The sequence below is a fragment of the Salvia miltiorrhiza genome, chromosome 1 (genome assembly GCF_028751815.1).
Source record: "Salvia miltiorrhiza cultivar Shanhuang (shh) chromosome 1, IMPLAD_Smil_shh, whole genome shotgun sequence".
Taxonomy (NCBI): Eukaryota; Viridiplantae; Streptophyta; class Magnoliopsida; order Lamiales; family Lamiaceae; genus Salvia; species Salvia miltiorrhiza.
In genome coordinates this window covers 39495890-39511296 of record NC_080387.1, presented here as the reverse complement: position 1 = coordinate 39511296, position 15407 = coordinate 39495890, and the positions used below count along the sequence as shown (strand labels likewise).

Sequence of the window (15407 nt, the reverse complement as noted above, 5' to 3'; positions counted from 1 at the left end):
ATGTCTCTCAAACCCACCCTAATAGATTTGAGTTTTCGCAGGTATCCATTATCCGCAGGTAAATTGTCATCCCTAGTCCAAAATCGAAGAATATATGCACTTTTACACAAACTTAGTTGATGTTCATTACGAATCATTTCTTACTCATCGAAATTCAATTTTAAGCAAATGATTATATCACAAAAAATGGGTCTAATTCAAAACGAAATCCCTAGTCCAAAACCAGAGACGGATCTAGAGACCGGGCAGCCTCGGCGGTCGCCCGGTCAATTTTTTTTATTACCTATATATATGTATATATTTTGATGAAATCTCGGCGGTCGCTCGGTCTGTTTTCTTTACTAAAAATTCATTACAAACATCCGATGAAATCTCGCCCGGTCCTAATTAAATTCTTAGATCCGTCCCTGTCCAAAACCAAAGAATATATACACTTTACACAAACTTAGTTGGTGTTCATTACGAATCATTTCTCACTCGTCGAAATTCAATTTTAAGCAAATGATTATATCACAAAAAATGGGTCTAACTCAAAACCAAATCTGCAACAATGAAACGATTCATTTATATTTATGATTAGTTCACAAAATATTTTTTATATTTTCCCCAAGTATAGTTTTCATGAAACCCAGGAAGGGGTCAACTGAGAAAATGAAAGTCTCCCAAAACAATTGGAAAATAAACTAAGTACAAGTACTAAAATTTTCTAATAGAAAGCACAACCATAAACGACAATTCAAAGAGGCTCAAAGTCAAAAAAGCAAGTCTTTCAACCCTCTTACGACACACCACCATTGACTTCCCGGCCTTCCCAACTTCACCCTCACCCATGCAATAACTTCAGCCTTGACCCAAATCATTTATTTCTAGACAAAATTAAATGTTAGTGTGTATACATTAGATACCGCTCTACTTTAATTTGTAACGTTATATATATAATTGGAAAAAGTGTATATATTAATAAAATAATTGTTATTTGTAGCGGATTTAATTTATAGTTTTGACTAAACTTTTGAAACATAACAAATAAGGAAAAAATGAAATGAGAGTGAGATAGTTTCTACCCTCATTCTCAATTCTGTGACTAGTAGTACTTTTGTAACAAGACAAGATCACCATTCCGATAAATATGGAATTAATCATTCCTCTTTTTTCCATGATATTGCACTATTGCTTATTTCCATGAACATGGGATTAATTAAAATAAAAATATACTCCATTCGTCCACCAATTCATGTCTTACTTTTCTTTTTGGTTCGTCCATCAATTCATGTCATATCCATTTTTAATAATTATTTATATATTTTTTAATTAGTGGGTCTCAATAAATAATACATTTTTTTTCCACTCTACTAATAAACATTACACTTTGTGGATCTCTTTCTTCACTCAACTAATAAACAATACAATATTTTTTAAAACTTGTGTTTCCTCCCCTAGGTCATGAATTAGTGGACGGAGGGAGTACTTTTTTTTAAATAAAACTATTCTTAATAATAATAATAATAATAATAATAATAATAATAATAATAATAATAATAATAATAATAATAATAATAATAATAATAATAATAGTTTTGCTTATTCCATTTTGTTCCTACTTCATTCAATTTCTCATGTAGATATGTCACAACCCGTATTTACTTTCTGTAAAAACATTTAGTTTGAAATTGTTAAATTTTCATGTTGTGGAATTTTTTGGAAATGTTTTAGAGGTTGATAAGGGGGTGGATCTACATAATCCAATCCCTATATATATATATATATATATATATATATATATATATATATATATATATATAGGGGCGCGCTCCAGTGAGACCCTCTATTTTTCGTGAGACACTGAGTACAATAAATAAGACGTATATATTGATGAACAAGGGCCACAAGGCAGTATATACTGATGAATGACGAAATTTAAAAAATTGGTAATGAATAAGACGTATAAACTGATGAACAAGACGGTATATACTGATGAATAACGAAATTTAAAATATTTCGCTCCCTCCAGGATTCGAACCCTGAGAAAAAAAAAATTCTTCCTCTACATACAATATCAGCCATAGGATTGATGAAATAAACGCACGAGATTGTGTCTCATGGCTCACTAACAATAGGGAATCTTATTGGAGCGCTCCCCTATATATATAATATGTATTTTCTATATAAAATTTAGGGTGTTTGTGTTGAGCTAAGGAATAGCAACAGAACCCGAATATAGGCCCCAACTCATCATCAGCAAAAATAGATTAGCCATCGAAAATTGGGCTTCTTACATCATTATCAAGCAGGTTAAGATGGTGTTTGGGTGTGTTTATAAATTTTTTGAAAGTATTTGACAATATAAACTAGTAATCAATAAAAATAATTTTTCAATAACTTATAAGTTTCCCAACAAAATAAGTTCATTAACCTTAGAAGCAATATTCATTTTACAAAAATAACAAAAATAAGTTCATCACATATTTTTTTTAATTTTATTTATTTTCAATTTTTTTTCTCTAGCTTATAAGTTTTATTATTTAAATAATTTTAAAATTTATATGAAATGAAATAATACGTCTTATAAGTCGTTGGAGCTTACAAGCTCTGTAAAATATGTTTAGCCAAACACGTGGGATGTGAGCAAAAAACACATGTCCAATTTAATGCAACAAATATATCAATAGAATGTTGCGCAAATAAGAAGCGTAGGGTTTGATTTGATGATAAAAATAAAAACAATGAAAATGTGGATTTACAATTATTATACATGTTCATGTTTTGGCCAAAACTTTGTGCACAAGTATCAAATTAAAGCTAAGGCAAAAATATACGAGTATGAAGCAGTGAACAAATTTTCCTATGCTTCACAAACGAGGCCGAAACCAACGTAAATGTGCAGTAGATATTTGATTTGCCGTTAACTTTCGGTATACTAACGACATCTCAAACGACGTCGGATTTACCAATATATAAAGCCTGTGGTAAGAGGTTTTCATAGATAGGTACTACAAGGTTGAGAAAAACTTGGGCCTGCCTTAATTGTTTACTCTTTTTTCTTCTATTTTAAAAGCCCAACAATATCATAGTACAGCTCAAAGAGGTTGATTTCGTTCACGGTTTAAATGAGCTGATTTACTCAATAAATCTTATTGTTAAAATGGTGACTTGACCAAACTTCGAAGGATTTGTAGGTCTTATTTTATTTTAAAATTAGTTTGGCTCCCGTGCTAATATTATTTTTTAATAATACAATTATTATTTTCAAGTATTATGTATATTTAAAATTTAATTATTTATTAATATTTAAAAATATCTAATGCAATAAATTAGAGAGCTATGATCATTATGTTATAATTAATTCTAAGATGGCCTGTAGATCTTAATCGCAAAAATACTCATTTACAGCAAATGAGCAGGATTTCTTGGTTGAAGGATGGAGATCGGAACACTAAGTTCTTTCACAGAATGCTCAGTTTCAGAAATTCCAGTTCGCCCATTGGGCATCTTAATATTGGAGGGGTTATTTCTTATGATCAGAATGCCATCGAGCAGCACATTATTGAGCATTTTACCAATCTCTTTTCTCAGGATACGATGCATAATGTGGATCTTGTGGAGCTGGAGGCTATTATTGATATGCAGGTTACTCCTGAGCAGAATCATGATCTTACGGCTGTTCCTTCGGAGCTGGAAATTGCGGCGACGGTCATGGGCATGTAAGCTAATAGCGCGCCCGGTCCGGATGGTTTCTCGGGTATCTTTTTTCACCATTGCTGGAACATTGTTAAGTTTGATGTCTTTAGAGCGGTCCGGGGGTTTTTCCTGAACTCTTATCTCCCCAATGGCAGCAATGCCAACACCCTGGTTTTAATCCCTAAAACCGACATGATCTCCTCGGTCTCTGATCTCAGGCCAATCATCTTATCGAATTTCTTCTTCAAGATTATCTCCAAAATTTTGGCTGTCAGGTTAAACAAAGTTGCTGCGGCCACGGTCTCCTAGAATCAGTTTGGGTTTATTAGCGGTCGTTCCATTCATGATTGCATCATGCTTGGCTCAGAGGGGTTCAACTGTATGGATCGCACCAATCAAGGCTCTAATATGGCCTGCAAAATCGACATCAAAAAAGCCTTTGACACTATGAGCTGGGATTTCATCTTCAAGGTTCTTAAAGTTATAGGTTTCCAGGAGAAGTTCATCATTTGGATTTCCATCATCTTTCACTGCGCCAGGATCTCCATTCTCTACAACGGCAGGCTCAGCGGCTATTTTTCCTGCACCCGTGGTGTCAGGCAAGGGGATCCTCTTTCCCCCATTATCTTTGGCATCGCGGAGGATGTGCTCAGTCATTTGTTGATTAATTGCGTTAACTCGAGACATCTAACTCCTATGAGTTTTAGTTGGAGCATGAATTTTCCTAAGCATTTGCTTTATGCTGATGATGTGTTACTCTTCTGTAAAGCCTCAAGCCGCAATGCGAAGAAGATTAAGCATATTCTGGAGTATTATGAGTCGATTTTCGGCCAGGTCTGCAGTTTGGAGAAGTCGCGGGTGTACTATGCGAAGGGTGTTACTACTTCCATGAAACGTGGTATTAGCCACGCCTTGGGTTTCACGCAGGGTGGCGATCGGGTTAACTACTTAGGTGCTCCCCTTTTTGTGGGGAGGCCGAAGGCGTCTCATTTAGCTGGCATCAAAGATCGCATCGTGCAAAAGTTCTCTAGATGGGCGGGTCTTAATCTCTCTATGGCTGGACGCCTCTGCCTTGTCAAATCGGTTATTCAAAGTTCCATCATACACACTATGATGGTCTTCCGTTGGCCGAAGTGCCTTCTTTATGATTTGGATCGCAGCTGCAGAAACTTTATATGGACTGGAAAAACGGATTTAAAGCCTTCGTGCGCTGTTAAATGGAGTAGATGTTGTGCTATCAAAGAAGAGGGAGGTCTTGGGATTCGTTCTTTTACTATAATGAATAAAAGCTATCTTATGCGGATGACGTGGAAGCTTATTAAAGGGGAGGAGTTCCCACACAAGTTGATGAGGTCGAGATATTTGGATGGGTTTGGTCATGCTAAAAAACATGTGGCGAATTCCTCGGTCTGGGTTGGCTTGAAACATGAGGTGGACGGTCTGGTGAATCACTCTTTTGCGGCGATTGGGGACGGCGCTAATACTTTATTTTGGACGGATGATTGGCTGGGCTATAAGCTTTGCGATCGTCCCTCGGTTCCTTCATTCATCCATGGTCTTCTCACGCACTCTGTGGCAGATTACTACTTCGATGTTTGTTGGCATTTTTCTGAAAATTTTGTGCTGAATTTTCCGGATATCGTTTGTGATATCCTTCTTCTTCCGATGAACTTCGGCTCGGATACTCGGTTTTGGAAACCATCCATTCGTAGCAATGTCACTTCTGCTCTGGCTTTTGCTAACAGCTGCCATAGGTTTCCTAAAGTGTCTTGGGGCAAGTGGATCTGGGATGCGGAGATTCCGGTGAGGAGATCGTTAGTTTGTTGGCGCATTATCCACGGTCGGCTCCCGACTATGGATTGCCTGATTCGCCAAGGCCTGGTGGCGCCCAATGCTTGTCCGATTTGTTGGCATAACGCGGAATCTATTTCTCACATTTTTTGGGAATGTAAGGTTGTTCGCCCGATATGGGAGGACTTCTTGGGCTGGTTTGGGCAGTCCATACTGTTGGAATGTTTAGATATCACGAGTTTCCTTGCCATGGCCTGGAATGTGTCTTTTAGTTCGCTGCTTCATCGTCTTTGGAAGGTGGGCATTATAAGTCTGCTCTGGATTATTTGGAATAGTCGTAACAATATTAGCGATGCTCAAAACTTTTTACAAAGAGACCAATGAGTTTTCGAATCTTGGCTTCATGTCAAATGATTGGACGGATTATCTCACGATTCGTGCGGTTGGGGTCAAGTCCAGAAGTGCTCCGCCTCCAGATTATATCTCGGTACATTGGTGGCCTCCTGATATCAACTGGATGAAGGTTAACACTGACGGGTCGGCGACGGGGGCGCCAAGACTCATCGCTGCTGGAGGACTGTTTCGTGACCATACTACTACGGTTTGCGGGTGTTTTCACGTTAAGGGAGGCTCGGGATTTGCTCTGGAAGCCGAGCTGTTGGCGGTTATCACGGCGATCGCCATTGCTCGCTGTCGGGGCTGGAGTCGCCTTTGGCTGGAGGCTGATTCCACGTATGTGGTTTATCTGCTCACGCGTCGCTCTTTGGAGGTACCTTGACGATTTCTGGCGTGCTGGAAATAGACGCTAAATTGCCTCCGGGAAATGGATTTAAGGGTCTCCCATATTTACCGGGAGGGTAATGCGGCTGCTGATCTTATGGCGCACCCTTCTAGGACGGAAGGTTGGTGGTCGGGCGTCATTGATGACATACAAGAGGCTGTGACTTTGGACATGGCTACGCACAGCCGCTGGCGCCGTGTTTGATTGCCGGTTGTGGCGGTGTCGGGGTGGTTGGGCCTGCTGGCAGTCGAGCTGTGGCTCTTTGTGCTGGGCGCGATGCGGGGTGTTTGGAGGCGGTGGTTGGTGGTTTGGGTGGGCTCGGCGTTGCTGAGTTTGTTCAGGTCTTTTGTCGAACACCTGGAGGTCGGGCTGGTGTTTCAGGCGGTGTCTTGGTTTTTTTGGAGAGCTCCGGCGACGGCGTATAACCGGCCGGATGGCTCCCCTTCTTTCGGGTTGTGTCTTGGTTTTTGGAAAGCTACGGCGATGGCGTATAACCGGCCGGATGGCTCTCCTTCATTTTTTTGTTTGTGCTCACGGCGACGGCGTCTAACCGGCCGTGTAGCTTTGTTCTTTTGGTTGGGCATTTTGGCGACGGCGTATCACCGGCCTCTTGCCTTGTTTTTCTGTTTGCGTTGGTGGAGAGCCGGGACTATTTGGGGATGATGGTTAGGCCGGAGTTCCGGAAACTTTCCCTTCCGCTCTCCCCTTCTTTTGTTTTCGTTCTCTAGACGGGTACTCTTTTTCCTTTTCCCGGTTTTTCCCTTTGGGTTTTCCGTGAAAAGGTTTTAATGAGGCTCGGCCCTTAGTCTGCTTTCTTGTGCTTTCAAGGGTTGTTTTAGGTTTTCTTCTTTTTATAATATCGCAGTTTATACAATGGAGCCTGGGTTCTAAAATTGGCCACAGTTGCTTAAATGCATCGAGACATCCTTTCTTATGTGGACCAAGATGGCGTGTAGATCCAACAATGGATATGATTAGATGAAGCCTTGGTTCTACTGCTTTTCGAATTATTGAAGCATACATTTATGAAAGACAGTAGGTTTTGTGAAATCTCTCTCTCTCTCTCTCTCTCTCTCTCCGCTTCATTCTCGTCCACCATTGATACTCAACCAAAAGAAGATACCGAGAATTTAAAGAAAAATATCACTAAGGCTGCGTTTATTTTGATGGATAAATTTATCCATGAAAAATGATGGATAACAAAAATTTATGCCTTTAAATATCTCTTTCTTTTCCAACATTTGACACAAAAGCATTTTTTCTTCCTTATTTTCACCTCAAGGGTGGATAATATTATCCCTCCATTTTTGGTGTAATAATATTATCCACCCTTGAAGTGAAAATAAGGAATGAAAAATGCTCTTATGTCAAATGTTGGAAAAGAAAGGAGATATTTGAAGGCATAAATTCTTGTTATCCATCATTTTTCATGGATAAATTTATCCATCAAAGTAAACGCAGCTTTATAGTAAATTTAATTGGAGAGATTTGATCGATTAAGAAAAAAGAGATTTTGGAAAATTGATTAATGTTCTTGAATTCACAACCAGATATATGAATTTATAACTTAATGTTCTTGAATTCACAATTCACAACCAGTTCGATAAATTTATAATTGAATCGTTAGTGTTGGTTGGGAATTCGAGTTTAAAAGCTTTAATTCACAACTAGTTGTTTTAGTTGTAAATTCAAGTTTTAAAACTAGAATTCACAACCAATTTGATGAATTCACAACTTAATTGTTAGTGTTAGTTGTGAATTCGAGTTTTAAAGCTCGAATTCACAACCAACTCTATTGCGGGTTGTGAATTCAAGTTTTTGAAAAATGAATTCACAACTACAAATAATGCTAGTCATGAATTTCAGTTTTTAAACCTTGAATTCACGACTAACAATACTCTCTTCGTCCCACGAAACTTGAGCAGCTTTCCTTTTCGGGTTGTCCCGCGAAGCTTGAGCAGTTTCATTATATGGTAAAAATTTTACTATTTATTCACCTTTTCACTTTTTCACATATCACACCTAACACACAAAATACCAACTTCTTAAAACCTGTGCCGAAAAGAAGTTGCTCAAGCTTTGTGGGACGGAGGGAGTATTTCTAGTTGTCAAATCAAATTTTAAAACTTGAATTCACGATTAACACTATTTCTAGTTGTGAATTCAAACTTTAAAATTCGAATTCACAACCAACACTAGTTATTCAGTTGTGAATTCGAGTTACTTGAATTAATAACTAAAATTAGTGCTAGTTGTGAATTCGACTTAGTTGTGAATTCGTGGATGATTTTTAAATTTTTTATGCGAAGGGTAAAATGGTAAGTGTGACCAATTTTTAAATTCTTTATCTTAATGGCCAATTTTTAAATTTACTATTTCAAAGTGGCTATTTTCAAAATCCACTCAATTGTAGGGGTGTAAATTCGGGTTCGGGTATACCCTCACCCGACCCGATACCCTCATTTTTCCCAAAGAGGGTCATGTGCGGGTAGGGAGTTCCTAAAAATTACGGGTATTGGGTACCCTCACCCGATAATGCGGGTACCCGCATACCCGAATTTAATTTCATTTAAATAATTAATTTTTATAATTATTAATTTCATTTTAGTTTAATAGATAATCGATGAAATCGAAAGGATATTTTCAATTTTTTTTTCTAAAATGAGGGACAAAATACCCACGAGTAATGAGGATACCCGCAAATTGCGGGATAAAATACCCTCCAGCGATACAAAATACCCGCAAAATTAAAAGCCACCAAAAAATTGCGGATAATGCGGGTACCCGAATACTAACAGCAAATACTCGTTGTGTGTATTGGGGTACCCGCACAGTATACACGGGACGGATGAGGGTTTGATTTTTGGCTGATTTCGCGGGTTGGGTACCCGCCCTGCCCCAAATTTACACCCCAACTCAATTGTATGTGTATACATTACAACTCCGCGATATCATCGAGTGCGTATTTGAATTCTTAATGCATATGCACATTAAATGTTATTATAGTGTAATAATTTATATATTCATTTAGTGAGAAATATGGGAGAAATGAGTTTTGTGGGAAAAATAAGAAAAACATGAAATTCGTGGGAAAAACTAGAAAATGTTGAAAGTTCATGTATTTATACTCAAATGACTCAAAAAAAAAAATTAAGAACGTCGGCTGGCCATTCCACGCTGGCAGCTCTGGCGAATACGTTGACAAACATGGTTTTCGTACCTCAATTCCACATGATTTGTTGTCATTTCCCTTCATATTTTGATTGCTAATATATGTTTGTATCCCAATTTTGAGTTTTGTTGAGTTTTGATGCTTGGTGTAGCTTTTGGAGTGATTTCAGGGAAAATCAAAGATTAATTGGACGATTTTGAAGACATGAGATTGAAGTACGTCTCGAGAGAAATCCGTGAGCGCAAACGGCGACCAAATCCGAGTCCGGACGAGGGAGAACGGAGCCGAACAAGCGGACTGCGCATAAAGCCCAGGATCCCGCGGTCCGGGCTGCGGCCACGGGCCCGACCGCGGGCCTCTGCTCCAAAATTGCCCAGTAAGCCGCGGCCACGGGCCCGACCGCGAGCCTCTGCTCCAGAGCAGTCCAGAACGTTTTTGGCAGTCACCCGCAGTCCGTGCCGCGGCCGCGGGCCTCGACCGCGGTCTCCTCTCATTCTGGCCGCATTCTTGACCGCGGTTCATGCCGTGGTCGTGGGAAAAAGGCGGGATTGCTCCCTTTGGTGGGCCCAAACGCGATTTTTGCCCCAAAACCCCCTTTTCTCTTTTTTTTCTCACATCTTTCATCTTCCCCCAACATTAAACACACTCTCCTACCTCCATACCCAAGCCGTAGCCTCCATAACTACTCTCAACCACCAAGATTGGAAGGACATTGAAGAAGAGAGAAGATTGAAGGAAGCTAATTAAATAGGATTTGTCACCTCTTACTCTCTATGAATTTCTTTGAATTAAGTATTTTGATTGTAAGCATGATAGGCAAAATCCCCCATTGGTTTGGGGGTTAGGCTCATGGATGATGTAATGGATTGATTATTATGCTTAATATATGTCTTGATTACTTCCTTGTCATTATCTTTGCAATCCCTAGTATTTCTTTCTTGTATGGATTGTTGGCCACTTTCTATGCATTTCTCATTTGTGATTTGAATCGGGAGAGGATAATCATAATAGATTAGGAGCTTGAAACATATTGACTCAATAAACCGGGAGGTTGAGAGTTGGGTGAGAGTTTATCGATCTTATTGTGCTTTTGGGAGTTATAGGTTAGAAGTTGACCGGGGATGGCAACTATGATCCGTAATCTACCGTTTTAGTCGTCCGGGAGGGGGCTAGAACTAGTTGGGAGATCACTCTAGATAAATAGGAGTATCAAGGCTAATATTGAGTTAAATTGAAGTCCATTGCTAATCCATCGTTGCCTAATCCCTAAACCACCTTCATCACTTAATTAATCCACTTTGTTTGATTGTTCTTATTTTGTCTTTGAATTTGTTAGTTAATCAAACCACTCACCTCCTTGTTTAGTCTAAATAGCTCTAGCATAATGACATAAGGTAATCACTAGAATTTGACTACTAATCCTTGTGGAATACGACCTTGCTTCCCTATATTACAACTACACCGTATACTTGCGGCGTAGTAAAAATAATAGCGAACAAGTTTTTGGCGCCGTTGCCGTGGATTAGTTTAGTTTGATTGTTTGTGATATTTTGAATCATTGTGCTTAACTACTTTAGACATTTTACTTGCTTTATTTTTGTTTTCTATTTTAAGATTGTGTCTTGACTCGTTGTTTCTTGTTGGTTGGTAGGTAGTGCATGAACACAAGGTCTAAGGGTGCTCCTCTTATACCCATTGACCTTGAAGTTGAAGCTTTTTGCCGACACAACAAAGCAAGAGCGAGAAGAGAGAAAGAATTGGAGGGAAATATGGCGGAAAATCAAGAATTGATCCTCCAACTCCAAAGACAATTGGAGGCCATGCAAGGGCGAATCAATGAGCAAGAGGCTCAAAGGAATGCACCACCACCACCACCCATTAGCGAGATGTTCCAACCCGTGGCCCAATGAGGAGGAGTGCATGCTCCAAGGATCAATGCCAATAATTTTGAGCTCAAGCCGGCCCTCATAAATATGGTACAACAAAACCAATTCGCCGGTCTTTCTCAAGATGACCCGAATGGACATCTTAGAAACTTCTTGGAGATATGCGGCACCATCAAGATAAATGGAGTCCCGGAGGATGCCGTTCGACTTCGACTCTTCCCCTTCTCACTAAGGGGCATGGCCAAGACATGGTATCAATCTTTAGAGGGTGGTTCTATCACTACATGGGAGAAGATGGCTCAAAAGTTCCTCAACAAATTCTACCCTCCGGGCAAAACCATGAAGATGAAGAAGGCCATAGTCCAATTTCACCAATTTGATGGAGAATCCTTCTATGAAGCTTGGGAGAGATTCAAAGAGATGCTAAGGAAGTGCCCTAACCATGGCTTAGATCAAAACACAATCATTTGTGTATTCTACACCGGGTGTAGTGGTGAGATACAAAGAGACATGAATGCATCGGCCAATGGAGCATTGTTGGAGAAAAGCCACGAGGAGGCCGCCCACATCATAGAGAACTTGGCCGCCAATAGCTACCAATTTCCAGGGGAGAGGACTATTTTGAAAAAGGTGGCGGCTACAACAAGCTCGGATCCGATAACTCTTTTGACGGCTCAATTGACCGCTATGGATAGCAAAATTGATGCTATGTCCACATCAAAGCCGGAGCCTATAGTGGAGGAACGAACCAACATTGAGGATGTGCACTACATTAACAATAATCGAGGCTTTGGAAACTTTCATCCTCAACACCAAGGAGGGTATCAAGGGCAAGGGCAATACAATCAAGGATTTCAAACAAATCGCCATCCAAATATTGCCTATGGTAATCCCAACAACTTCTTGCAACCACCACCCGGATTTGCAGTGAGCGATGGTATGATCAAGGAAGAGAAGAAACTCAACCTTGAAGAGATCTTAATGAAGTTCATGACCGCCACACAAGCTCACATGACAAAAACCGATGAGAGGTTGGAGGCTCAAGCGACCCAATTGAAAATGCTTGAGATGAAAGTGAGGCAAATTGCCGAATCCTTAAGCAATCAACGCCAACAAGGGCAATTTCCAAGCAACACTATTGTAAACCCTAAGGAGCATTGCAAAGCTATTAACATACTAGGTGAGACAACCTTTGAAGAGTCCAAGATGTGCTTGGGAGAGGAGGACATGGTTGAAATAGAGAAGAGCAATGATGGAGGCATTTCTTCAAAAATACAAAATGATAAGGAAAAGAACAAGGAAGTGTACAAAGCTCCACCTCCTTATTGCCCACCAATCCTCTTTCCTCAAAGGCTTTCCAAGAAGAATGTGGAGAGTGAGTTCTCCAAATTCCTTGAAATCTTTCGGAAGGTAAACATCAACATCCCCCTTGTTGAAGCTTTGCAACAAATGCCCAAGTATGCAAAATTTCTCAAGGAAGTTCTATCCAAGAAGAAGAAATTAGAAGAATTTGAGACGGTCAACCTCACCGAAGAATGTTGTGCCGTTTTTCAAAAGAAGCTACCCATCAAGATCAAGGATCCCGGGAGCTTTACTATCCCATGTGATGTTGGAAATGGTCGTTTTGGAAAGGCCTTGTGTGATTTGGGAGCAAGCATAAATTTGATGCCTCTCTCCATCTTCAACAAGCTTGAAATAGGAACCATTAAGCCAACCACGATTGCTTTGCAAATGGCCGCCCGTTCCGTTTTATATCCAAAAGGGATAGTGGAGGATGTCTTGGTGAGGGTTGACAAATTCATTTTTCTGGTGGATTTTGTGGTGTTGGATATGGTTGAGGACAAGGATGTACCTTTGATCCTTGGACGTCCATTCTTGGCGACGGGGAGGGCCCTAATTGATGTTGCAAAGGGCAAGCTCACATTGAGAGTGAATGATGAGAGTGTTACCTTCTCAATCCACAAAGCTCCCAAGCACAAAGATGAGGAAGAAAGAATGAAAATGGAGGAATGCAAAATGATGCAAGTGATCGAACCTTGCATCAACTTGAAGGAAAAATTGAAGAAAGAAAAGGGAGAGGAGAAATCTCTAAGCTTGGAGTTGAAGCTTCTCCCCACACACTTGAAGTATGCATTCTTTGGTGAGAATGAGATACATCCAATGGGGCAAGACCGTATACTCCAACTCAATGAGTTAGATGAGTATCACGCATTTGAGAAGTCAAGCCTCTACAAGGAGAGGACAACAAGTGCTAATGACGAGATGATGCACAAACGGGAGTTTGCACCCGATGATGAAGTCCTTCTCCTCACCTTCCATCAATCACTACCTCCGGAAAAGCCAAGATCAAAATGGTCGGGTCCTTTCAAAATCAACAAGGTTTTCAATAATGGAGCAATTGAATTGAGAAAGAAGGATGGAAGAACCTTTGTGGTTGAGAATGAAATAATCAAGGTGTATTTGCCCTTAAAACCAAAAGTTGAAGTGTTCGTTGGCACCATCCCCGAGCCATGACACCATCGTGAAGACGTCGAGCTCACGACGTTAAACTAAGCGCTAGTTGGGAGGCACCCCAACAAGGTACCCTTTAATTATTGCAAGTTCAATAAGTACACACATACATAGGTATTTATATATTAATCTATGTATATATTTATATATGTGTGTGGTTTATCTTTTTTTTTTATGTTAGTTTTTTTTGTGTGTCCGAGACAACTTCTCCTTCTCTTTTCCTCCAAACTCATTTTCACTTTGTGTGAAATAAGTTGGGGGGAGGGGGAGGGGAAAGATGGATTAGTTGTCTCATCTATCTTTTGCTTTACTTGTTTTTGTTTGTTTTTGTTTTAATGTCTTGTTTTTGTTATTGTTGAATAAATGAAAGTTTGAGAGTTAGTTGGGTTGATATTTTTGTTTTTGTTTTGCTTGGGATAATTGTAGAAAATATTGTGATGATGAATTGATTGGTTTTTGGGCTTATGATTGTTATTTTTGAAAAAAGTTGTTGTGTATCACATGTTGATTTTGCATGTAGAGTTTGAACTTGTGACAATGAGCTAAATGTTGTACCTCCAAGAACTTGAAAAAGAAATGAGCTTGTGAGAATTGAGTTTTTGATTGTCATACATTTACAATCTCATTTTGTTCTTGAGTGTAAATCATTTGAGCATGTGTGTTGATCTCTAGAACTTGCTATGAGTCATCTCTTGAAAATAAATGTAGATGTGTTGTTAATATTGAAGTGATTTAAGGCCATCTTTGTTAGCCACTTAACTCAAATTGTGTCCAAATTCTCATATGATCCTAGTTTACCCTATTTGTGCCTCGTAGCCATTCTTTGAATGAACCACTGATAAAGGGGTAGAACTTAGAGTGTTAGTGGTTGCTTTGATGAAAATGTATGGGAAATGATTGAAATTACTTGTCTAATTTTGATTGAGTGAAAATCACTAGTCCCCTATGAGCTCCAAAAGAAAAAGAAAGCAAAAAAGAAATGTTGAAATAAAATAGTATAAAGGGGAGTGATTTTCCTTTTGAATCATATCATGATAAGTATCACTAAGGGTGAAAAGAATAAATGTGGGGATTTTGGTTTTTGATTGATTAGAAAAGAGAAATGGTGAATTTGACTTGTTCATTGTGATTGTTAGATTGTGGGATATGAGTCATTTGCCTAAAAACACCTCATCTCACCAAAGAGCCCTCATTACAACCTTATGAAAGCCCTTGTTGATCATCATTTATAACACATTGAAGTATAGAGAGTTAGGATAAATGGAAAGCTTATGGTAGATTGCATACATTGTTTCAATTTGAGTGCAAACACGTCCATTCTAAACACTTGAGAGTTGAGTGCACCATTGAAACATTCACCTTGTGAGGATTCAAACTTGGATGCCATAATGTTGAACTCACTATCACTTGTGACTTCTTAGAATGCATTTTACTTGTGATACACTTTTGAAAGATTTTTGAAATTGTTGAAGCCTTGAAATGACATCAATTCATACTCACATGTTTGTTTACTTTTATTTCTAGTCTTTTTGTCGTTTGGGGACAAACAACGCCTTAAGTTTGGGGGGTTGACAAACATGGTTTTCGT

General features: G+C 39.2%; 1 non-coding gene across 1 annotated transcript; it reads right to left on the bottom strand.

The window, feature by feature from the left end:
- Positions 1-11650: 11650 nt before the first annotated feature.
- On the bottom strand, positions 11651-11757 carry LOC131007366 (small nucleolar RNA R71). The gene has a single exon (XR_009096069.1). It is a non-coding gene; the product is annotated as a small nucleolar RNA R71 (small nucleolar RNA).
- Between the last annotated feature and the right edge of the window lie 3650 nt (positions 11758-15407).